Raw genomic sequence first — 25,027 nt, 5'->3', positions numbered from 1 at the left:
ACCATCCCACTTTGCAGCGGGCTCTGGTGAAACCAGGTGCCACTTAGATTCCAGTCCCAGGTGTCGGCTAGTACCCCCTCCCACGGTGGTCCAGTGGATCCACTCATTCCGAATCCTGACACTAATAGACAAGCAACAGTTATCCTCCCGAGGAAGGAAAGAAAGGTGGAACAGAGGTCAATCAAAATTTCTGCCCTAAGCATCTGTAGGTACATAACCATCCAATGAGGTACTATCAGTTAAGTGTTGTTTACACAATGTTTCCATAGACCTATTCATATTAATGTGTCTGAGAAGATATATATGAACAACAAAAAAAACAGAAACAATACAAAAAAACATATCTACTATAAGAGAAGGGGGGGCAATGGAAAGAGAGGGGGTGGGTACTAAAAGACAAAGAATCTGTAGAATTAAGTAGTTCAGGTATAATTGATTGATCGATTAGCAGAAGAGATAACTAGCTCAGGTGAAGGTGCTGAACTCAGGGGGTCGGTGAAAAGCCATCCACGGACCCCAAGTCTGGAGTTGTTTTACTAACGTAGCATGTTTATATGCCGTAAGCTCCTCCATTCTTTGGAGTGATAATATTTCTCGGAGGATGCCCATAGTAAGTTTTCCATAACCTGGATCAGGACACACACCGCAATTAAGATGAAGCCCATGAGAGAGCATCTTACTGAAGGTATTGAGCGGGATATTATGGATAAAAGCAAGGGTGGCTGCTCATTTTGTAGCTTAATTCCAGTGACTTTATGAATACATCTTATGGCTAAACGCCAGTATGCTTGTAATGGGGGACACTCCCACCAAATATGTAACATTGTACTGGGGGCTTGCTTACATCTCCAGCTCTCCGCTTGGCAAGAGGGGAAATCAAATGCAGTGTATCCAGGACCCAGTAGTACCTAGAAATAATTTTTGTAGTTGGTTTCTTGGGCTTTGTTAGAGATGGAGAGCTTACGGCACAATTCAAACAATTTGCCGCCCAGTCTTCGAGGATGTAGGAGACCATTAACTCGTTTTCCCAGGCACCAACATAGGGTGGGACAGCCTCTGGCTATTTTTCTAAGTAGATGGCGTATATTTCAGAAGGTGGCCGAAGGGGCAATACATATCTTTTCAAACTGGGTGATGTCTCGGTGCAGGAGTAGTCTAGATTTAGAGGAAAAGTAGAAGTGGAGTAGTTGTGAGTATTCCCACCTGGAGCGCACCAAGACCAGTTGATCAAGTAACAATTCCTCAATGGATGAGAATGAGGCAGTTTGTGCGATAAATAAGCCTATCATTGGCTCTGAGAGGTGGCAGATAGGTTGACGAGACCAGTAAGAGGGCTGTCGCAGGCAAAGAGTTGGTAAGGCTCAGGAAGGAGTGATTGCAGAAGGCTTGGGCAAGTATAGTCTCCAGTTCTATCCATACCTTATAAGATTTGTTGTGATATAAATCAAGGATGCGAGCTTGAACAGTCGCGTAGGTCTGTACTTTTAAATGATGGCGATAAGGCACCAGCCGTCTCATTTTTTATGTCCAGTCTGAATGTAACAAGAAGTAAGAAACCAGAGCCCATTTCGCTTATGGAGGGTTTACGCGTCAGTCAGTCTGGAGATTCTCATGGTTTGGGGAGATGACTACAGGATGTTTAACTCCTTCCAGCAGATATATCTGCTCTTTGTGAGTTTTATCACCATCAGTTTTGTTTTTTTATTTTTTTTGTATGCATAAAAAGCTGTAAGGAACTTTTTTCCCTTCTATCTCAAATCAGTCAAGTATATCAGGATGTCATCAGTAGTGGATTAAAATATAGGTGATTTGGACAGTAGCCTGGTGCCCTTGCCCAAACAACCCACTAAATTTTATACTAAGAAGGACCTTCTTCATGCTCTCAATACACATGTATATAAGAGCCATTTCAGGACCTGAAGGTTTTCCAAATGTCCTGAAACTGCAGATTGAAAACAAAAGCAGAACGGACGCATCTCCCATTCTCCAAAAAGTTCAATTCAAGTACAAGATGTAGGAAGTGATTCCAGAAGTGTGGGAGCTATAATATTCATACAGCCCAGGACCCATGGGTGCACCAGCACACAAATAACAGATTTCAGGCAACAGTGTTAACAAATTCTATAAAGACAGTGTCAGGACTCGGGGTCAGCGAAACCCCCTGGACCACCGCGGGAGATGGTACTAGTCGATACCTGGGACCGCAATTTAAGTGGCACTTGGTCTTCCCCAGAGCCCGCCGCAAAGCTGGATTAACTTGCTGCAGCAGGGTGCCACCAGGTCGCTCCACGGGTGCAACCAGCCCCCGGTGGCAGCCAAGGTCGAGGTTCCAATTTAGGAGATAGTCTCGTAGTCAGGAATAGGCAGGTTGTCATGGCTAGTGGCAGAGATGCAGAGGTCAAAGTTCAGGTCCGGGGTCAGCAACAGGAGATCAGCAGAAACGGGATAGGAACAAGCGCAGGAAACAGGAAGTTTTCTCTTCTCACCATAAAGATCCGGCGGGGAGTGATGGGAGCTGCCGGTTTAAATCAGAACCTGGAAGTGGCCAGCGCCAATCAGTGGTGCGCTGGCCCTTTAATACCTTGAGTGCCAGCGCACGCGCTCTAGGTACGCGTGCCCGTGGGGGCACCCATGAAAGACAGCAGAAGCATTGCAGTGGGAGGTCGAACACCATGATCAAGTGTTCTCAATGACCCACCTTAGGTGTTGAAACAGGTCTTCTCCACGTCTCCCCCTTTATGTGTATGAGAGATTTGTTCTTGACAGACATTTTGTGCAAGCCATGAAATAAAGACAATAAGGGAGACGTCTGTCATGTACACAAGAACATCAGAGAAAAGAAAACGGGTTGTCCAGCATCCAGGCAATGAAAATGGCTTGAGAATCAAGTTAAAATTGCAATTTTTTTGGATATTCTTTAAAACCATGAAGACGTCCTAAAACATAATCAAACTGACGCGTTTCGGACTAACATCAGTCCTTAGTCGTAGCCTAGTGATACGTTGCAGCACAAAGTATTTAAGCATAAGGTGGGCGGACCGGAAGTGTGATGCTGCGTCACATGATCGCTGTTGCGTGACTGAACAATAGGGATATGTTTGACACATATGTAAGTACAATGTTGAATTAATAAATGTACATCAAATCATTTCTATAGGTAAGCCCGGCCGGGAATCGTGTTTTGAGAGTTAATATCCAATATGCCTCTCGAGAACGTAATGCTTTCGTCCAGTCTCCTCCCCTTTTTGGTTTGAACACTTTCTCAATGGGTATAACTTGTAAATAAAAAAATGTTTCCTTCATGTTGTTCGTTAAAGTGTTTAGAGAGACCAGATATGTTTGTTTTGATCTGACTACTGTGTTTGTTTGCAGCTGCAATGTGTTCTGCAATTCTTTTTTTTTGAGTTTTCTGGTTGTGCATCCAACATATTGTTGGTTGCAATGTGTGCATATGGCCAAATACACAACATGGTCACTTTCACAATTTAAATAAGATTTGATGGCATATGTTTTGGATGTGGTAACAGAGCTAAAATGTGAATTTTTGGGTATCTTTTGACATAAGTTGCAGCGAACGCCGCCACAGTTAAAACTCCCTGTATATTTTAACCATGTTTTTTGTTTGGTATCAGTAGATGAAAATGTGCTGGGGGACAGAATGGTGCCTAAACTGGGTGCATTCCTCGATATGAATCTTAATCCATTGTCCAAAATTTTAATGACTTGATTGTACTGTTTACTGTACATAGTACTAAAAGTAACTGAGTTATTAACTTTTATTACTTTTAGTACTATGTACAGTAAACAGTACAATCAAGTCATTAAAATAGTCGAAAAACATATACCAATCTTGTATTAAGATAAGTTGTCCCAAATTTTGGAAAAAGGATTAAGATTCGTATCGAGGAATGCACCCAGTATAGGCACCATTCTGTCCCCCAACATATATGCAACCAACAATATGTTGGATGCACAACCAGAAAACTCAAAAAAAGAATTGCAGAACACATTGCAGCTGCAAACAAACACAGTAGTCAAATCAAAACAAACATACAGGCAGTCCCCGACTTACGGCGTTTCGAGTTACGGACAACCCGTGGATACGAACGGGGCACTCGGCACCCCGCGCATGAGCAGTCCACTTCCGGGTTTCAATAGCACTGCTTGGAGTGCTGTGCCTCCTCATTGGGCGGACCGTGGAGGTGACGGGGATCGTTGGGCGGAGCGAGAGGCTGGAGCGGGCCGTGGAGGTGACGGGGATCGTTGGGCGGAGCGAGAGGCTGGAGCGGGCCGTGGAGGTGACGGGGATCGTTGGGCGGAGCGAGAGGCTGGAGGGGGCCATGGAGGTGACGGGGATCGTTGGGCGGAGCGAGAGGCTGGATGGGGCCATGGAGGTGACGGGGGATCGTTGGGCGGAGCGAGAGGCTGGAGCGGGCCGTGGAGGTGACGGGGATCGTTGGGCGGAGCGAGAGGCTGGAGGGGGCCATGGAGGTGACGGGGGATCGTTGGGCGGAGCGAGAGGCTGGAGCGGGCCATGGAGGTGACGGGGAGCACAATCCGTTGCCGATGTATAAAGTAAGTAATTGCTGGCAGTATCGGGGGTTCAGGTAACTAAGGATGCATTAGCTTTTCACCTCACAAATCTGTTTAAAGGGGTTATCCGGGTTTAAAAACATTTTTATGTCCGGGCTGGGGAGGGCTATTTAAACATAATAAACATGTACTTACCTCCTCTGGTGCTGCCGATGTCCTGCGCCGCGGCCCGTCTTCTCCGTGCGCCGGTTTCATTACACCGGCGCACAGGGAGCTTCCGGCCGGCCAGAAGCTCCCATGCGCACCATCTCCCAGCGCTTACAACGCTGAGAGATAGGGACGCATGGGAGGAGCCGTCCACACCGTGGACCGGAAGCTCCCTGTGCGCGGCTTCCGTGCCCCTGTTTGTTTACAGGGGCACGGATTGAAGTGACCGCGGCGCGGGACATCGGCGGCGCCGGAGGAGGTAAGTCCATGTTTATTATGTTTAACTAGCCCTCCCCAACCCGGCCATAAAAAAAAATTTAAACCCGGATAACCCCTTTAAGGGCTTATTTTTTTGCGAGAATGATTGTTCCTTTTAGTGGTCTTATTTTAGATTGCGTAACTTTTTAAAATCACTTTTTAGAGCATTTTTAAAGGGCATTAATAAAAAAATCATCTTTTTTTCAGAGAGAGTTTTTTGAGGTTGTTTTTTACGGGGTTCACTTTGCGGATCTAATAACGATTCTGTTTTATTATGCAGATTGTTACGGACGCAGGGATACCAAATATGTGGGGGTTTTGTGTATTTTATTCAATGGTACTGAATAGAAAATAATTTGGAGAAAATCTTGTTCATTTTAGCATCACCATTTTTTCATATGCATAACTTTTTTATTTTTCGGCTGACAAATCTGGTTAGGGGCTTATTTTTTGTGAACAGTTGTTCTTTTTAGTGGGCTTATTTTAGAGTGCATAACATTTTTTAAATCACTTTTTAGAGCATTTTTTATAGGGTACTAATTAAAAATTATCTTTTTTCGGAACGTTTTTTGCGTTTTTTTCCTCCAGCGTTTACCGTGCGGGTCCAGTAACGATTGTTACAGACGCGGCAATACCAAATATGCGGGTTTTTTTTGTGTTTTTATGTTTTTTATACTTTATTAAGTGTTTTTATGGGAAAGTGACATTTTAGGGGCTTATATTTTTATGTATTTATTTTTCATTTATTATAATGTGTAGTGTTTAGTGCTTTTGCATATTTTTACTTATACATACTTGAACTTGAACCAGTGATGCTCTGATCGCTGGTTTAAGTTCAACACACTGCTCCACAATACTATTTTATTGTAGAGCAGTGTAATCTGTCCGGCGTGCTTGCGCATGCTCAGACAGTTTACAGTCAGACCCAGAAGGGATCTGACTGCCATGGAGTCCGGGCAGCTCCGGGGCACATGCCAGTCCTCGGAGCTGCCCAGAAGAGGATCGGATCCCCCGGTAAGCGGCACGGGGGATCCAATCCATAAGGGGAAGACCCTTACACGCCGCAGTCATGCTTGACCGCGGCGTGTAAGGGGTTGACACCCGCAATCGAAGTCGGCTCCGATCGCGGGTGTTACAGCGCGGTGTCAGCTGTACTAGACAGCTGACAGCCGCTGCTTCTGGTACCGGCTCCGTTCGTGAGCCGGTGCCAGAAGCAGGACGTTATACTACGTCCGGTGCGCTAAGTATCTAGCCACCGGGACGTACTATAACGTCCTGGTGCGCCTAGGGGTTAACGAACAACATGAAGGAAACACTTTTTATTTACAAGTTATACCCATTGAGAAAGTGTTCAAACCAAAAAGGGGAGGAGACTGGACGAAAGCATTACGTTCTCAATAGGCATATTGGATATTAACTCTCAAAACACGATTCCCGTCCGGGCTTAACTATAGAAATGATTTGATGTACATTTATTAATTCAACATTGTACTTACATATGTGTCAAACATATCCCTATTGTTCAGTCACGCAACAGCGATCATGTGACGCAGCATCACACTTCCGGTCCGCCCACCTTATGCTTAAATACTTTGTGCTGCAACGTATCACTAGGCTACGACTAAGGACTGATGTTAGTCCGAAACGCGGCAGGTTGATTATGTTTTAGGACGTCTTCATGGTTTTAAAGAATATCCAATAAAAGTGGAATTTTAACTTGATTCTCAAGCCATTTTCATTGCCTGGATGCTGGACAACCCGTACAGCACGTCCGAGCAACGGCCCTACAGCACAGCGGACATCTTAAAGGGGTGAGCTGAAGAATTACACTTCTCTTTTTACACAAGAACATGTTTGCTCCTGCAGGTAAAGTAGAGAAGGTAAAAAAAAACTGGCCAATTTATATAAATATTTTCCATTTCATGTAATGATCCTCCCACGTGTTGTCAGTAATTTGCTTATTGTATAAATAGAAGGGGCGCGCTGGGCTTTTTGTGTTCGGTAAAGGAACAGACAATTTCATTTCATATTTAGTCAGTAGTTCTATTGGTGTCCGTTATTACACCACGTGGGGCTTCCTTCAGTCTAATCCCTGGTCGGAACTTCTCCTCACATGAGGAGCAGGGATAGTCCTGCCTCTAGTAACATGTCCTGGAGCCTGACTCCTCCCACACATGTGACTAATCACATGACTATGACATCATCACAGGTCCTATAGCTTCTCCACCCCTGAAGCCGGACTCCTTCCTTACATAGGGATAATCACATGACTATGACATCATCACAGGTCCTATAGCTTCTCCACCCCTGAAGCCTGACTCCTTCCTTACATAGGGACACCATCACAGGTCCTTTCCCCCTCTCACATATATCTGGAGCTCTGCAGGCGGAGGTATGTATGTAGTCACCGGTGTTGTCAGGGTTACCGGGGCACATTCATCAGTGACCCCTCACTTCTATCTATCTGGTAAAATGGTTTCAGTAATTGTATTACTGTACGTTAGCACCCGGCATACCTGGGCAAGTGCCGGGGCCCAGAGAGCTGCCGGGGGCCCACACACGCTGTGCACATCTTCAATCTTTACTTGCTGTCATTGAGCTGTGTCCTGCACTGTTCCTCCCCCACTCAGACAAGACACAGCACAGGTAGAGACTACAGAGCTGCCTGTGTGGTGCAGCACATTATGGGTTAAACCCTCCCCCCATCACCACTGAAATCCGGCAGCTCAGAAATCGGGACGAAGAGATGGAGGAGGAGGAGAAGCATGAAGACTCCTCTGTGTGATGCCAGGGCTGCTGCAGACACCACAGGGTGTGATGGTATGTGACATGTATGGATGTGTATATGGTGAGTGTATTATATATGTGATGATGTGTTTGCCTGCATGTGTATCTGTATCTGTCTGCATGTATCTGTCAGTGTGTGTGTGTTTGCCTCCATGCTTGTCTATCTTTATGCATGTCTCTATATCTATCTGCATGTATATGTCTTGCTGCATGTGTGGATGTGTGAATGATATTAATCATCTCAAATGTACATGAGAAGCAGAGAGGGTTCTGTGTAAGCAGTGATGTGTATTATGAGGTTCCCCAGCGGCTGAGGTGTGTATTATGAGGTTCCCCAGCGGCTGAGGTGTGCATTATGAGGTTCCCCAGCGGCTGAGGTGTGCATTATGAGGTTCCCCAGCGGCTGAGGTGTGGATTATGAGGTTGTGCAGCGGCTGAGGTGTGGATTATGAGGTTGTGCAGCGGCTGAGGTGTGCATTATGAGGTTGTGCAGCGGCTGAGGTGTGCATTATGAGGTTGTGCAGCGGCTGAGGTGTGCATTATGAGGTTGTGCAGCGGCTGAGGTGTGCATTATGAGGTTGTGCAGCGGCTGAGGTGTGCATTATGAGGTTGTGCAGCGGCTGAGGTGTGCATTATGAGGTTCCCCAGCGGCTGAGGTGTGCATTATGAGGTTCCCCAGCGGCTGAGGTGTGCATTATGAGGTTCCCCAGCGGCTGAGGTGTGCATTATGAGGTTCCCCAGCGGCTGAGGTGTGCATTATGAGGTTGTCCAGCGGCTGAGGTGTGCATTATGAGGTTGTGCAGCGGCTGAGGTGTGCATTATGAGGTTGTGCAGCGGCTGAGGTGTGCATTATGAGGTTGTGCAGCGGCTGAGGTGTGCATTATGAGGTTGTGCAGCGGCTGAGGTGTGCATTATGAGGTTGTGCAGCGGCTGAGGTGTGCATTATGAGGTTCCCCAGCGGCTGAGGTGTGCATTATGAGGTTCCCCAGCGGCTGAGGTGTGCATTATGAGGTTCCCCAGCGGCTGAGGTGTGCATTATGAGGTTGTGCAGCGGCTGAGGTGTGCTTTATGAGGTTGTGCAGCAGCTGAGGTGTGTATCAAATGATCACTTGTTCATGTCCCACCCTGGGACAAACTAAAACAGTAAAAAAAAGTGCAATTAAAAAAAATTATTAAAAAAGAATAAAAGTCCCTTGAAGTCCCATCCCATGCAATAATACAATAAAACATAAAACAGTGAAAATCACCAAAAAAACATATTGGGCATCACAACGTCCGTTACAACCCGTACAATAAAATAAAATCGTCACTGAACCTGTACGGTGAACGGCGTAAAAAAAACCACAAAAAAACGTGCAAAAATTATGAAATTTTCACATCTGACCTCATAAAAAGCGCATAAAAAGTAATCAAAAAGTAAAATTTACCCCAACATGATACCAAGAATAAGTACAGCTTGTCCCGCAAAAAATAAGCGATACAAAAACAAGCAAATTTCTCACAAAATGAGTTCTATATTCTGCAAAACAAGTTAACCATAAAAAAGCCATATAAATGGGGAATCGCCGTGATGACCCGTAGAATAAAGATAACACATTATTTTTATTGTATGGTGAACGTCCGGCGAAAGAAATGCTAAAAACCATAAAGAAGAATTAATGATTTTTTTAACCACCACCAAGAAAGAGTTAATAAAATCTGATTATTGGCTATTGAGCCCCCCCGTAAATGATGTCCCTGAAAAGTGGATTTCATCCACAAAAAAATAATCCCCCATATGTCCAAATTACAAAAATAAATAAACATTTTATAGCCTGTAAAATGTAACATTCCAGATCTGCTCTGAATGGCGCAGCTTCCCTTCTATGCCCCACATATGGGGCATCTTTATACTCGGGAGAAATTGGGTATCAAACTTTGTGGAGTTTTATGTCATTTAATACTTTGTAACTGTTTAATTTTTGGCCAAAATTAATACATTGTCTAAAAAAATTACAGCTTGTAAATTACACCTCCATATTGTTTTAACCCATGTGAAGCATCTAAAGGGTTAACACACTTCTTAAAGTTGATTTTTTTTACACATTGAGGGGTGTAGTTTCTAAAATGGCGTGATTTATGGTGCCTCTAAATAAGGGTTTTGGCGATATTCATAAAAATGAGAAAACTTGCTCCCAAAATTCTGAACCTCCTAACGACCTAGAAAAGGGAGAGGATGCATAAAACCCTATGCCGAAATAAAGCAGACATTCGGGAAATGTTAGTTATACAGTTACTCGGGCGCTATAACTATCTGTCTGAAAAGCAGAAAATTTTGAACTTTGAAAATGAAAAATTTTCAGAAATTTTTTGCCAAATTTCAATTTTTTTCATAACTAAAGATATCATCGAAATTTTTCTATTCCTTTGCAGTACAATGTGTGACGGTAAAACAATCTCAAAATCCCCTGGATATGTTAAAGCGTCGCGAAGTTATAACCTCCTATAATGACACAGGGCAAATTTTTTAAAAATCAGGCCTGGTCCTAAAGGTCTAAAATGGCATAGACACGAAGGGGTTAACATTCTTCTTCCAAAGTTGTGCTACTAATGCCACTGCCTCTGCTTGGACCTAAGGCAAACTGCACACTTTTACTAGCACTTTGTTACTAGCACTTTGTTACTAGCACTTTGTTACTAGCACTTTGTTACTAGCACTTTGTTACTAGCACTTTGTTACTAGCACTTTGCTTCTGCCTGGACCTAAGCTGAAACTGCACGTTATATCAGCACTTTGTTACTAGCACCTTGCTGTGGGGCCGCCCTGCTAAGAGACATTGGGGTTCATTTACTAAGGGCCCGATTCGCGTTTTCCCGACGTGTTACCCGAATATTTCCGATTTGCGCCGATTGTACCTGAATTGCCCAGGGATTGTGGCGCACGCGATCGGATTGTGGCGCATCGGCGCCGGCATGCGCGCGACGGAAATCGGGGGGCGTGGCCGAACGGGAACCTGACGGATTCGGAAAAACCGGAGCATTTAAAAACCGAAAAAGTGTCGCTTGGGGAGCGCTTACCTTCACCTGGTCCGAGGTGGTGCATTCCGGCGCGATGAGGTGACTTTCAGCGCAGCAGCGCCACCTGGTGGACGGCGGAAGAACTACATTCATAAATCCCGGCCGGACCCGAATCCAGAGCAGAGAACGCGCCGCTGGATCGCGACTGGACGGGGTAAGTAAATGTGCCCCATTAACTTAAGTAATTTGTCCTCTGGCCCCAGTACCAGGAAAACATCAACCTGGACGCATTCGGACTATATGGTAAAGCCTGATAAGCCGATGCGGGTTTTTGTATTTGGGCAACCTCGCCAGTGCCGCTAATGTTGCCTTTAATGCTTCCGTTTTTCTAACCAACTCCTAAGATAAGTCTGGTCTGGACTTTCGGGTCTGCGCTAATAACACTCTTTTTCTAAGTTATACTATTGAGCAGCCCAATCTAAATCTGTGCTGAAGTAATTACAAGCCCGTGCCGATTTTGGCATCACTGTATTTCATATCCGTATCTTGTTCTCTGTGCGCTTTGCCGCGAGGCATTAATTTAGCTAATTCAATCGCTGGCTTAACACTAGGGTAATAACGTAAAATTTACTAACACTCTGCTCTAAGGCTTTACCCGCTAAGTTTTATGTTGTAGAACTTATTTTGGTCTTGCTGTATTGTTAGTTTGTTATTGACGGGTGTAGGTTATATTACTCCATCATGCCCCCCCAAAAAAGCCAGAAAGGAAGTCAGGAGGGTTAGATAAAATGTGGAAGGCCTCCCCAACAAAAACAAAACAAATCAGTAAGGAGGAAGATCTCAACCCCGCAGGCGAGGACATTCTGGCTCAGATCCTTGCCACGGTTCAAGAAACCAAATTATCAGTAGTTGAGCTAAAAAAGGAGGTTGGCTGTATTAGCTCTGACATTGCGATAATGAAGGATGATTTGAATTCCTTGAGGGATAAGTTTAACCCCTTAACGACTTGGCCTTTTTTTAGTTTTTTCACTTCCATTTTTCACTCACCAACTTCAAAAATCTATAACTTTTTTATTTTTCCACATAAAGGGCTGTGTGATGGCTTATTTTCTGCGTAACAAATTGCACTTCGTAGTGACGGTATTTAATATTCCATGGCGTGTACTGGGAAGCGGGAAAAAAATTCCAAATGCAGTGAAAATGGTGAAAAACCACATTTGTGACGTTTTCTTGTGGGCTTGGATTTTACAGCTTTCACTCTGCGTCCCAAATGACATGTCTACTTTATTCTTTGTGTCGGTACGATCACGGGGATACCAAATTTGTATAGGTTTTATAATGTTTTCATACATTTAAAAAAATTAAAACCTCCTGTACAAAATATTTTTTTTTTTATTTTGCCATCTTCTGGGGCCAATAACTTTTTCATACTTTGGTGTACGGAGCTGTGGATAGTGTCATTTTTTGCGAATTTTGATGGCGTTTTCATTACTATAATTTTTGGGACTGTGCGACCTTTTGATCACTTTTTTATTAATTTTTTTATAGTTTTCAAAATGGCAAAAAAATGCCATTTTCGACTTTGGACGCTATTTTCCGTTACGGGGTTAAACGTAGCGAAAAAACATTATCATATTTTGATAGATCGGGCATTTTCAGACGCGGCGATACCTGATGTGTTTATGATTTTTACTGTTTATTTATTTTTTATATCAGTTCTAGGGAAAGGGGGGTGATTTGAATTTTTAGGTTTTTTTATTATAATTTTTTTTTTTTAAACTTTTTTTTATTTTTACTTTTACTATTTTTCAGACTCCCTAGGGTACTCTAACCCTAGGTAGTCTGATCGATCCTATCATATACTGCCATACTACAGTATGGCAGTATATGTGGATTTTACTCCCCATGCAAGACTGGCTGGAAAGGCAAGGGATTTAGATAGGAGGTAGGGAAGGTAAATAGTGTACAAGAAATTAACAATCTGCCGTAAATCGATAATAATGAACGTTACACAAATATGTAAAAATGTTTAATGGATGTTGGGAGGGTGATGTAAGGTACGGGGATCTTCTGTATGTTGGTACAGGTGGATCAAGTTGGGGTAAGGGGGGGGGGGGAGGCGGGAGGGGGACACTGGCGCGTGAGACGGATCTTTTTTCTTTTCTTTTTTTTCTTCCTATCTGAATGGAGACATTATGGGCCTGAGTGATAGGAAAAGAAGATGTGCGATATTTGATGTAATAAACAAATATTTGCCAGCTGTGGTAGTATCGCTAGAGACCCACTTAACCCCAGAATTAGGATGCAGAATAAAAAAAAAAAAGGTGGGCCTTATGGGAATTCCACTCATATGGGGGTAATTACTCTAAAGGTGTCTCGGTTCTGATCCACTTCAGTATAGACTTCAAACTAATTGATAAAAAATCTGATAGTGAGGGCAGGTTTATATTTTTGTCGTTTGAACGGAATTGAGTATGTCCTTGCATTCATGTATATTCCCCCCCCCTCATCGTTAAGGGCTCATTCAGAATTCGCCCGCTTTATTGAGGATAAAAGCTGTACCAGAATCCTGATCATGGGAGACCTGAACATGGTCCTTGACCCTTATCTTGATCGCTTTAACCTATTGGGGGTAACAAAAACAAACCCTAATGAGGGGATAAAATTGAGGAACTTCTGTCTGGACATGGGCTTACAGGATATATTGAGAGCAAAATGTGGGGAAAAGAGGGCCTTCTCCTGTCACAATAAATCCTGTAATACCCTGTCCAGAATAGATCACGGATTGGCTAATTCACAGGTAGTGAGGAACATTTCTAGAATGACCTATGAACCCATTGTGATCTCGGACCATGCTCCAGTTCTAGTCACATTAGGGGAACCATCATTCAGTAGGCGGAAGTTTAAACTAAACCGCCATTGGCTAACTGTTCCCGAACCCAATTTGGATTTAAAAACAGCTATTGGTGAGTTTTGGGCCAGGAACATTAACACCGCAAGTACTCTTGCAGTTTGGGATATGTTAAAACTATTTATTAAGTCTACGCTTTCACACGCGATTAATGTTAAAAAGAAAGATTTCAGTAGGAAGGAGGCAGATTTAAAAAAAGCAGGTAGAGGAAACATCTAAGAATTTAGGACACTCCGGAGACACCATTCTTGTCCAGGCCTATAAGGATGCCAGGGAAAAATATGAAGATTTCTTAATAGAAAAAGCCCAACACAAACTGTTTTTTTGCGGGACAGCGTTACTTCACGGAAAAGGGGAAATCAGGTAAACTTTTAGCTAACATGATTAATAACAATAAACAAGGAAGCAAGAATATCTCAGTTATCAGGGGGCACAGAGGACAAATATGCAGAGAGCAACACGAGATGCATCAGGAATTCAAACGCTTTTATCAGGACCTTTATGAGTCTGTTGGGGATAAAAATCAAACGGGAGATATTAAAAGATACCTGCAGGATATTAACTTTCCGCGCTTGTCTGGGAATCAGGTAGAAGCACTGAACTCCCCGATTACGTTGAAGGAGCTGGAGGAAACAATTGACTCCTGTAGCGGCGACTCTGTCCCAGGCCAGGATGGCCTGCCCTTTGGTTTATACAGAAGATATAAAGAAGTACTGGCCCCAATGTTGTTAACTACAATACAAGAAATTTATAGAAGAGGGAAAGTGACGGACTCAATGTCCGAAGCTACCATTATTCTAATTCCAAAAAAAGACAAGGATCTACTGGACCCAGGATCATTCAGACCCATTTCACTGATTAATACCGACGCTAAAATCATAGCAAAGGTGTTGGCCAGACGACTTAAGAATGTAATTGCCAGGATTATTCATGAGGACCAGAGGGGGTTTGTCCCGGGCAGGAAAGTGAGCGACTGTCTGAACAGATTGTTTGTCTCCATAGAGAAGGGCGCGGGGGGCCTCCGCTCGATCCTGTCATTGGACACTGTTAAAGCCTTTGACAGGGTCGAGTGGGGGTTCCTATGGGAAGTGATGGACAAATTTGGGGTTGGGGTGGAATTCGTGAATTGGGTAAAGTGTTTATACAAAAGCCAGGATCAGTATTGACGGCAGTGAGCCGGAGAGTTTCCCCCTTAACAGGGGTACATGACAGGGCTGTCCCCTCTCCCCCCTCCTCTTTGCCATTTTTATCGAACCCCTCGCCATTAAAATAAGGGCCCATGCAGGCATAAGAGGAGGGGGAAGCGGTGGAATAGAGGACAAGTTGTGCCTATATGCAGACGACATCCTGCTATGTCTGCGAGATTCTCCTTTACCGATAACTAATGCAGTAAGCACAGTGACAGAATTTGGTCAGTTTTCAGGTTTGGAGATTAACTGGAGTAAGTCAGGTCTGATGCCACTGGAAGGGAATAAGATAGCAGAGCTAGAATCTGGAATTAAAATGAACTGCCAGGAATCATTGAAATATCTCGGGACCTTGATCTTGGCAAAAGTGCAAGAATATGAACTATTAAATTTGAAACCTCTAATCAATTCAGTTAGAAGTAGGGTCCATACCTGGGACAAACTACCTCTCTCCTTTGCGGATAGAATCGCTGTTATAAAAATGGTCCTGTTACCACAAATTCTGGGGTTTTTTTTACATCATGCCCAATCTGGATTGATAATTCTTTTTTTAAAGCAATGGAAGCTCTCCTTAATGAATTAATTTGGGGGAGGAAGAGAGCCAGAATTAAAATTAGTCACTTATACAGACCCTCAGGACAAGGGGGACTGGGTATACCCTTTCTGCACAGCTATTTTCTTGCGGCCCAGATGTCCCGTATAGTAGGATGGAAGGACAGGGAGGATGCATTGAAAACTTGGATAATGGAAGACGGGAAAGCCCCTACTGTGTATGAAGCACTGGAGAGGGGGGTTGTGCAGAACAAAAAGAGGTCAAATACAAGTATGGAGGCCATACATAAAGGATGGAGTCTTGTGAAGAAAATAATTCACATGGATGGTATTATAGAAGACACTCCTTTAACCCCCTCTTCCCAGAGCTTGGTAACCTCCCAGATCCCATTTTTGGGGAAAACAGAGGGGTTCGCCTCTTTTCTCAGATACTGGATAAAGTGGTAGTGGTAAGTTTTTCTTCACTTAAAACAAAAGTGGGTTTGAGTAATGGGGATTTTTTGAGATACTCACAGTTAGCACATGCAATTAAAGCAATAAAGATGCGTAGCAGTATAAAATTAGAATCACACCCATGTATAGACTTTTTTAAAAACACTAAAAAGGAAAAGGGTTTGGTTGCTGGGGTATATAGATTATTGATTAGAGGTATGTTCCGAGGGGTTAAACATAAGTCACAAGAATGCTGGGAAAAGGTGATAGGACAGATAACACTACACGAGTGGGAGGGGATTTATAGGAATGTGAAGGTAGGATCTATTAGTGAAAATCACAGAGTTATCCAGACAAAGGTATTGTATAGACTATACTACTCTCCAGATGTGTTGTACAAGATGAAAGTGAAGAGTTCATCTAAATGTTTCAAATGTGGAATAGAGGCGGCGGACTTTCTTCATACAATTTGGGCGTCCCCCAGACTTAAAGGTTTCTGGGATGGTTTATATCTGCAGATAAATAAAATCCTAGAGTTGCCACTGACCCCTTCGATTAGTGTGGCAGTTATTCTCCTTCCCTTCTTTCTCTCTTGCCAGTGGGGTGGATGGGAAAGGGTGGGGGGAGGGCGTCTTAGGATACTGTATAAGGTCATCAATGTATAAAAGAAGATAATGTTTGCTTTCTTTCTTTAATCATCCTTCGGGATGTTAAATGTTCACATGTTATACATTTTCTATGGTGTGTAGGGGAAGGGAGGGGAGGGGAGCAAGGTGTACACAGAATGTAAAAATGCTAATAAGTCGAAGCTAAGTATTATATGGCACTGGTGCAATGTTCATAATACTGGTGGTCAAAGGAGGGGAGGGAGGGAAGGTAAAGGGAGGGGAAAGGGGGGAGAAAAAGAAAGGAAAAAGGTCTACTTATTGGGGGCGATTTGACGAGGGTCTCTTGGAGTGGGGCAGTTCTGGTTGCTATGGCAACCGGTCAGGGCTCAGATTTCATTTCCCTCTTAGCTTTTTATAAAGTTAAAGTTTTGCTTTGATTGGTTTCCGTGGGTGGCTAGGACTGTTCTACCTCGGAAACTTGATGACAGATCTCCACCATTGTGTTTCAGGTTAGGTCGGACTATGTCTAGCAGTCTGTGGGTTTACACCCTTGTTATACAAATTTTGTTAAACTGTGATATGTGTGACCTTTGTAAAATTGCTATGTCTGACTACTATTTTTGTATTTTACATTCATTGTTAAAAAGGTAATAAAAATTTTTATTAAAAAAAATGTTACAGTTACATACATACACTACGAGAGGCGTGTTCTTACATGTTACTAGTTCCTTAGTTACAAACAAATGTTTACAGGACAGTGCAGGTCAACGAGACCACATTACATGACATAAGGTGAAACAATTACAGTACAAAATACAATAGAGACAGTAACAAATGGACACAATCTCGAAAGACATGCATAAGGGGTACTACAGAAGGGGTGCCGGTACGGCGCTAACAGTGATTGGGGTAAATCAGTGCTGACATTGCCCGTAGCTTCACTTTTGTCAAGTACCGGCGCGTAAGCTGAGCCATGGTACAGAGATCTTCCTGATTTGTGATAAGGCTCTGGTTCTGATTATTTTCATTTCAGAAAAATTTCCTCACTGGCCCGGACAGAGTCAAGATGTCAGAGAGAATAATAAACCTCACCCTCAAGGACGTCATGATGGAGGACCACCAGCCCCTAACATCAGCAGGTAATAGACAGGACTAAATCCACACGTCCTTTCATTATCTGTATGGAAAGAAGGAATTCAGTCTCTGGATGTGTTTCCTACAGGTAGATCCAGTAAGAGAACATCACCGGAGAGATGTCCCAGTCCTCTTCTAATACCACAGGATTGTAAAGAAGAGAAATATGTCCCACAGGATCATCAGGTAGATGGAGATGAGACTTCATGACATTTTCTTTGATCTGTGGAGGATTATTTTATTCATAAAATTATGTATATTGTAAAATCTATGAAATCTTCTTAAAATTGTCTTACTGTAAAATGCCATCCCCATGTATAGTCACTGTGTCATATAACGTACCCTACATACTCGTGTATAAGCTGAGTTTTTCAGCACAAAAAATGTGCTGAAAAACCCCACCTCGGCTCACACACGAGTCAATTAAAAAGTAAACGCACATACTCACCTTCCGACGTGGCTCCCCACGGCTTCTCTTCTCTCTGCTGTAACAGCCGAAGACGGGGAGGCAGACACCCGAAGTAGAAATTGACGGGTCTTCTACCAACTCTTCTATGGCAGGAACATCAGCAGACACGGTGGGAGGAAGAGGTGGGCATGGATGTCGTCCATAACCAACAAAGAAAGGACTGGCAGACTCAGAGTCCAGAGAGTTGTAGGGGAATTCTGCCCATGGCAGTAGAGTGGACCAGTCATCCTGTTAGGTGGAGATAGCAGCAGCCCGGGGTCTGATTAACCCTTTCAACTTGACTGTGGAGGGTACGTAGAGGAGAAATCCAGCATCACTTTGAAGTTGACCGCACAGGGAAATGCCAGAAATGGGAAACAAACTGGACCCCATGGTCTGAGACAATGTGCAGGGGAAGTCCATGAAGCCGGAAGATATGGAAGAACGAACAGGCTAGCAAGACGAGGAGACGAAGGTAGACCAGGCAGATGAATAAAGTGGGACACCTTAGAAAACTGATCTCTTACCACCCAAATGATTGTATTACTGGAAGAAGATGGGAGATCCATAAAAAAGTCCATGGCTATGTGAGTCCACGGACAAATGGGTATCGGCAACAGCAGGAGCAGACCTGAGAAGGCTTGAGAAGTGACGGATTGTTAGGGGCACACACTGTGCAGGAACTCACAAAATCTCGAACGTCCTTGACCAGATCTTGCCACCAGTAGAAATGAGAGCGACAGCTCTCTTCACACCAGGGTGCACAGCCACACTAGAGCAATGTCCCCAAGTTAATATCCCCCACTGTAGAGCGGATCGGACATAGGTCTTGCCAGGAGGAAGCTGCCGTAGATCCACAGGAGCGACAACAAACAACATTCAGGAGGAACACCGTGTCTAGGAACGGGTTCTTCCCCAATTACGTCAGTGGCACGGGAGAGGGCATCGGCCTTAGCATTCTTGTCTGCAGGACGGAAATGTATCAAAAAATATAAACGGGAGAAGAAGAGGGACCAGCTAGCCTATCGTGGATTGAGACACTAAGCAGTCTGGAGGTACAGGAGGTTTTTGTGATCAGTATAGATACTGACTGGATGAAGAGCTCCCTCCCGAAGATAATGCCACTCTTCCAAAGCAAGTTTTATGGCCAGAAGCTCCCGATCACCAATAAAGTAGTTCCTCTCTGCAGGTCTTAGAGAAGAAGCCGCATGTAAGGGTTTGACTTTTGGGCCCTTTCTGGGTGAGAACAGCTCAAGCACCAACCGAGGAGGTGCCAACCTTGAGCAGGAACTGTTTCTCAGTATCTGGTTGGGAACAGGAGCAGAGGCAAAGGCAGAGTTAAGCTTGGAGAAAGCTTCTTCAGCCGCCGTAGGCCACAGCTTATGATTGGCGTTTCCCTTTGTCAGTGCCACAATGGGAGACACGAGGGAAGAGAAATGCAAAATTAACTGCCGATAGTAATTAGCGAAGCCCAGGAATCTCTGGATAGCACAAAGTCCTAGTGGGCACGGCCACTGAAGTACCGCAGATAACTTGATAGGATCCATCTGAAGTCCTTTGTCAGAGATGAGGTAACCGAGTAATAGAAGACTCTTCTGATGAAACTGACACTTCTTGAGTTTGGCCCTTAGGCGCCTGAGAACTTTTCTTACCTGAATCTGATGGGACTAGAGGTCTGCAGAGAACACTAGGATATTGTTCAGGTAGACCACAACACGATATATAGCAAATCTCTGAAAATATTGTTGATGAACTCCTAGAATACAGCTGAGTCCAAACGGCATGACGAGATACTCAAAGTGCCCATTAGGAGTATTGAAGGCAGTCTTTCACTCATCGCCTTCGCAGATATGGATGAGGTTATACGCCACATGTTGATCTAGTTTGGTAAAGACCTTGGCTCGAAAAATTCTGTGATCAAAAGCAATGGGTAGCGACTCTTCACTGTAATTTTGTTAAGGCCACAATAGTCTATGCATGGACGGAGTGAGCCATCCTTTTTGTTCACAAAAAAAGAACCTGCATCGGCAGGAGAAGAGGACTTGCGTATAAACCCCTTCTGCAGGTCCTCCTTCGACAAGGCGGTCTCAGCAGATGCCTGGGCTGGTTCCTCAAAGACGGCCCGGAATTTCATGAGGAATGCGGTGATGTTTGCAATGACCGGGTTGTTCCGTTCCCAGAGGGGGGTGGCCCATGCCAGGGCTTTCCTGGAGAGTAGACTGACCACAAATGCCACCTTAAACCTCTCTGTGGGGAACTGCGGAGGCTTCAGCTCAATGTGCAGTGAGCACTGGGTGAAGCCCCTGCACGACTTGGCATCTCTGTCATATTTGGACTGCATGGGGTTCAGTAGAAGGCAGAGTAGCTGCTGGGTGATCAGGAACTGCTGCATGATATCGGTGAGATGGGAAAGTTGCTTTTCCTGCTCGGCAATCTGCTGAGACTGCTGAGCCACGATGGTGGTGAGGTCAACCAGTTCTGGCAGGGGAACCTTGGTGGGATCCGTGGCCGGATCTTACTGTCAGGGTCAGGGTAGTAGACCCTGTGAGTGATGTCGCTAGCCGACACCTGGGAGCAGGATCTAAGTGACACCTGGTTTTCACCAGAACCCGCCACAAAGCGGGTTATACTTGCTGTGGCTGGATACCACCAGGTCACCTCACAGGCGCGACTTGCTAGCGGTGGCAGCCAAGGCGAGGTATAGAGTCAACAGTTATTGTCAGGTGGAAGGTCAGGACAGGCAGGACAGGTTCGGAGTCGGGAAGGTGCAGAAGGTCAAGACAGGCGTCAAAGAATCAATATCAGGAACATAGCAGGAGTTTACATAGCAGGAGTTTACATCGGGTACTGCACAGACAGTAAGGGTCACAATGGTATAAGGGTCACAATGGTATAAGGACACAAAGATCCGGCGGAGCATAAGGGAAGAGGTTACCTATTTATAGATCAGATGGCCAGCGCCAATTAGTAGTGCACTGGCCCTTTAAATTTCAGACGGACGGCACGCGAGCTCTAAGTATCGGGCGTCAGCGCGCGCTGCAGTGAGAAGACCATCGCTGGAGCACGGCGAGGTAAGAGAACCTGCTGCTGGCGTGAGGGGGCACAGGGCACTTTGGTGCGCCTGCAACCTGGGACATGGGTCGCAGGAGCCCCCCTGACATTCGCTTTGCGCTCCAAATGACGAGTTTTCTTTATTCTTAGTTTTTGTTTTGTTTTGAATTAAAACCTGTATAAAAATTCTTAGGCCTCTCAAGACATTTAGTAAAGAGTATACAGGGTCAAAGATTCATCTTCCCTGAGTGTCCAAGTTGGGGGTTAAAAAGAACCTTCTTCATTGTCTGGTGACTTTTCCAATTTTCACCCTTTTTTTGTATCAGGATGAAGATGTGAAGAATATTACTGCTCCAGAGACATATGTGAGGGGCGATGAGCGATGTAAGGAGGAGATTCCTACAGGTAACTGCCCAGGTGAGTAGTAACCACTAGATAAAGCAAAGACGAGTGATAACACAATACAGAACATGGAGACATAGACTAAGAAAAGCTGGAAGGTGGGAGCTATGAGGGTCAGGAATACTGCTCACCAGGACCTCGGGGGAAGAGACTGAGATGTTACATCAGTAATAATACAGAACCTTATGGTAAGCAGGAAAGAGTTTTCTCACAGCCAATGTTCATTTTTTGCAGATGACTGTACCAAGAGCTCAGATGAACATATGATATCAGAATCTGAAGCAGAGGAACCTTATATGACAGAAGATACATCCGAAGAGCAGGACAACATCCCAGATGAATCCTCAGACCTTCACAGGACCAATCCATCGCCTGATCCTATTAAATTGGTTCCATCTACAGAATCATCAGGAACTGCAAAGAACGTTATCATAAGTCATACAGGGAAACTGCTATTTATATGTTCAGAATGTGGGAAAAGTTTTACCCTAAAATCAAATCTTAGTAAACATCAGAGAATTCACACGGGGGGAAAGCCATTTTCATGTTCAGAATGTGGAAAAAGTTTTTACCACAAATCAGATGTTGCTAGACATGAGATCATTCACACCGGGGAGAAGCCGTATTCATGTTCAGAATGTGGGAAATGTTTTCCTCGAAATAATGAGCTCCGTATTCATCAGATGTATCACACAGGAGAAAAGCCATTTTCATGTTCAGAATGTGGAAAAGGTTTTCGGCAGAAATCAGATCTTACCAAACATCTGAGAATTCACACAGGGGAAAAGCCATTTTCATGTTCAGAATGTGGGAAATGTTTTACTCAAAATAATGAGCGCCGTATTCATCAAATGAACCACACAGGAGAAAAACCATTTTCATGTTCAGAATGTGGAAAAGGTTTTAGGCTGAAATCACATCTTACCAAACATCTGAGAATTCACACAGGGGAAAAGCCATTTTCATGTTCAGAATGTGGGAAATGTTTTCTACACTTCAGAGGTTTTGTTACACATCAGAGAATTCACACAGGGGAAAGGCCATTTTCATGTACAGAATGTGGGAAATGTTTTCCAACCATGAGAAATCTTGTTAGCCATCAGATCATTCACACAGGGGAGAAGCCGTATTCATGTTCAGAATGTGGGAAATATTTTACTCGAAATGATGTGCTCTGTATTCATCAAATGAACCACACAGGAGAAAAACCATTTTCATGTTCAGAATGTGGAAAAGGTTTTAGGCAGAATTCACATCTTAACGAACATCTGAGAATTCACACAGGGGAAAAGCCATTTTCATGTACAGAATGTGGGAAATGTTTTCTAACCATGAGAAATCTTGTTAGCCATCAGAGCATTCACACCGGGGAGAAGCCATATTCATGTTCAGAATGTGGGAAAGGTTATAGCCAAAAATCAGATCTTAACAAACATCAGAAAAATCACACAGGGGAAAAGCCATTTTCATGTTTAGAATGTGGAAAAGGTTTTATCCAAAAATCAGATCTTAACAAACATCAGAGAATTCACACAGGGGAAAAGCCATTTTCATGTTCAGAATGTGGAAAAGGTTTTAGCCAGAAATCACATCTTGCCAAACATCAGAGAACTCACACGGGAGAGAAACCATTTTCATGTTCAGAATGTGGAAAATGTTTTTCCTGCATTGAAAATCTTGTTTTACATCAAAGAAGTCACACAGGGGAGAAGCCATTTTCATGTACAGAATGTGGGAAATGTTTTGCCCAGAAATCAGGTCTTGTTAGACATCTGAGAAGTCACACAGGGGAGAAGCCACACAGTGGTAAAGCAGAATTCACGTTATAAATCGGGGGGAAATGTTTTGGCAACAGATCGCAGATGTTTTAGCCTTGTGTGACGTACTAAGAGAAACACGTTAAAAACCTGATGATTCCAAGTCATATCTATATTTAATTTTAAGGTCTAAGAATTTGTTACTAGTTACCAGACATTTACTTATAAAATATAATTGTCAGTGCCCCATCTTTAAAGAAATTATAATAATGAAACAGACAGCTTGGTCTCTCTTTATAGTGGCTAAAGAAATCAGAAATAACTTCATTATACACCTTAAGACTAGGGATGGACTTGGCCCTGACAGTGTTTTCTGATGTAGTGCTGAGGCTTTTCCACATTTCCTCCTGAGGCATTTTAGGATTGATAACAAGAGGTTTGAAGCCTCTTGTTATCCCAATGGAAAGTGCAATTGTTAATATTCTGTCTTACACTCGTATTATTATTGAAAAACTTCAATGCATAAAATGTACTTGATAATTCTTGTTTGAAAAATGATAATAAAAATACAATCATAAAAAAAGAGTGCTATTAGGCCATCATAGAGAACTTATCATCTGCCACCCAAGCACTAGAACTTCTGGATTAAGTCCCGAGAAACTTTTATATCGACCCCGAAGTAGAATATTCTGGCTTTTGGAAGCGCAAGCGTCCTCGAGTCCTAGAGGCGCGCGTGCCAGCTTAAAAAGATTTTGCAACATTCCAGAGTATTCCTGCGTTCCAGTGTGTTCCTGTGTTGCCGTGTTCTTGTGTTACTTGAGTTCCTTCGTGTTGCTGAGCTCCTGATTTCCTGTGTCCCATGTGCCGTGTGCGGATTGGACATGACCTTGCATCTCTGCCGCCTGCCCTGACCTTGTGCCTGGATCCGACTACAAGACTGTCTTCCGTTGAGGTACCTCGACCTCGGCTGCCACCACGGGCTAGTCACACCTGTGGAACGACATGGTGGTACAATGCCTCAGCAAGACCATCTTGCTTTGTGGCAGGCTCTGGTGAAGACCAGGTGCCACTTAGATTCCGGTCCCAGGTGTCGGCTAGTACCACCTCCTGCGGTGGTCCAGAGGATCATCCCGAATCCTGACAGTAAGATCTGGCCATGGATCCTGCTGAGGTTCCGCTTTCCCGTCAGCCCGATCTTTCTACCACCGTGGTCCAGCAATCCCGGCAGATTGCCTCTCAACGCAAACAGCTGGGACAGGTCACCACCATGCTGCAACAGCTGCTAGCCGCTCAACATCAGCAACAGGTTCCTGAGATTGCTCCCGCAGCTGCTGCTACCCCAGCCTGTCTTCCTGCAGCTGAACCTAGGCTACGGATGTTTATGCCCAACAAGTATGATGGAGATCCCAGGCTGTGCAGGGACTTTGTAACCCAGTGCTCCCTGCACATAGAACTCATGCCGTCTCAATTTGTCACGGAGCGATCCAAGGTGGCATTCATCGCCAGTCTCCTCTCCGGGAAAGCCCTGGCCTGGGCTACCCCTCTTTGGGACAGAGACGACCCGGTCACGGCTACTCTCACGACATTTCTGGCGGAGCTCCGATCTGTGTTTAAAGAACCTGCACGAGCCTCCTTGGCTGAGACTGTGCTGTTGAATCTGCCCCAGGGGAACTCTTCCATGGGAGAATATGCTGTCCAGTTCTATACCCTGGCCTCGGAACTCTCCAGGAACAACACGGCCCTGTCCTCTCACGTTACGGAGC

At 44.3% G+C, this 25,027-nt stretch overlaps 1 pseudogene; it reads left to right on the top strand.

Moving 5' to 3' along the window:
• The window catches only part of LOC140065425 (uncharacterized), a 34,882-nt pseudogene extending 11,063 nt beyond the window's left edge, over window positions 1–23,819 (top strand).
• The last annotated feature ends 1,208 nt before the right edge of the window (window positions 23,820–25,027 follow it).

This window comes from Engystomops pustulosus, chromosome 6 (genome assembly GCF_040894005.1).
Source record: "Engystomops pustulosus chromosome 6, aEngPut4.maternal, whole genome shotgun sequence".
Classification (NCBI taxonomy): Eukaryota; Metazoa; Chordata; class Amphibia; order Anura; family Leptodactylidae; genus Engystomops; species Engystomops pustulosus.
The sequence above is the reverse complement of the archived record's forward strand: the minus strand, read 5'-3'. Positions and strand labels throughout refer to the sequence as shown.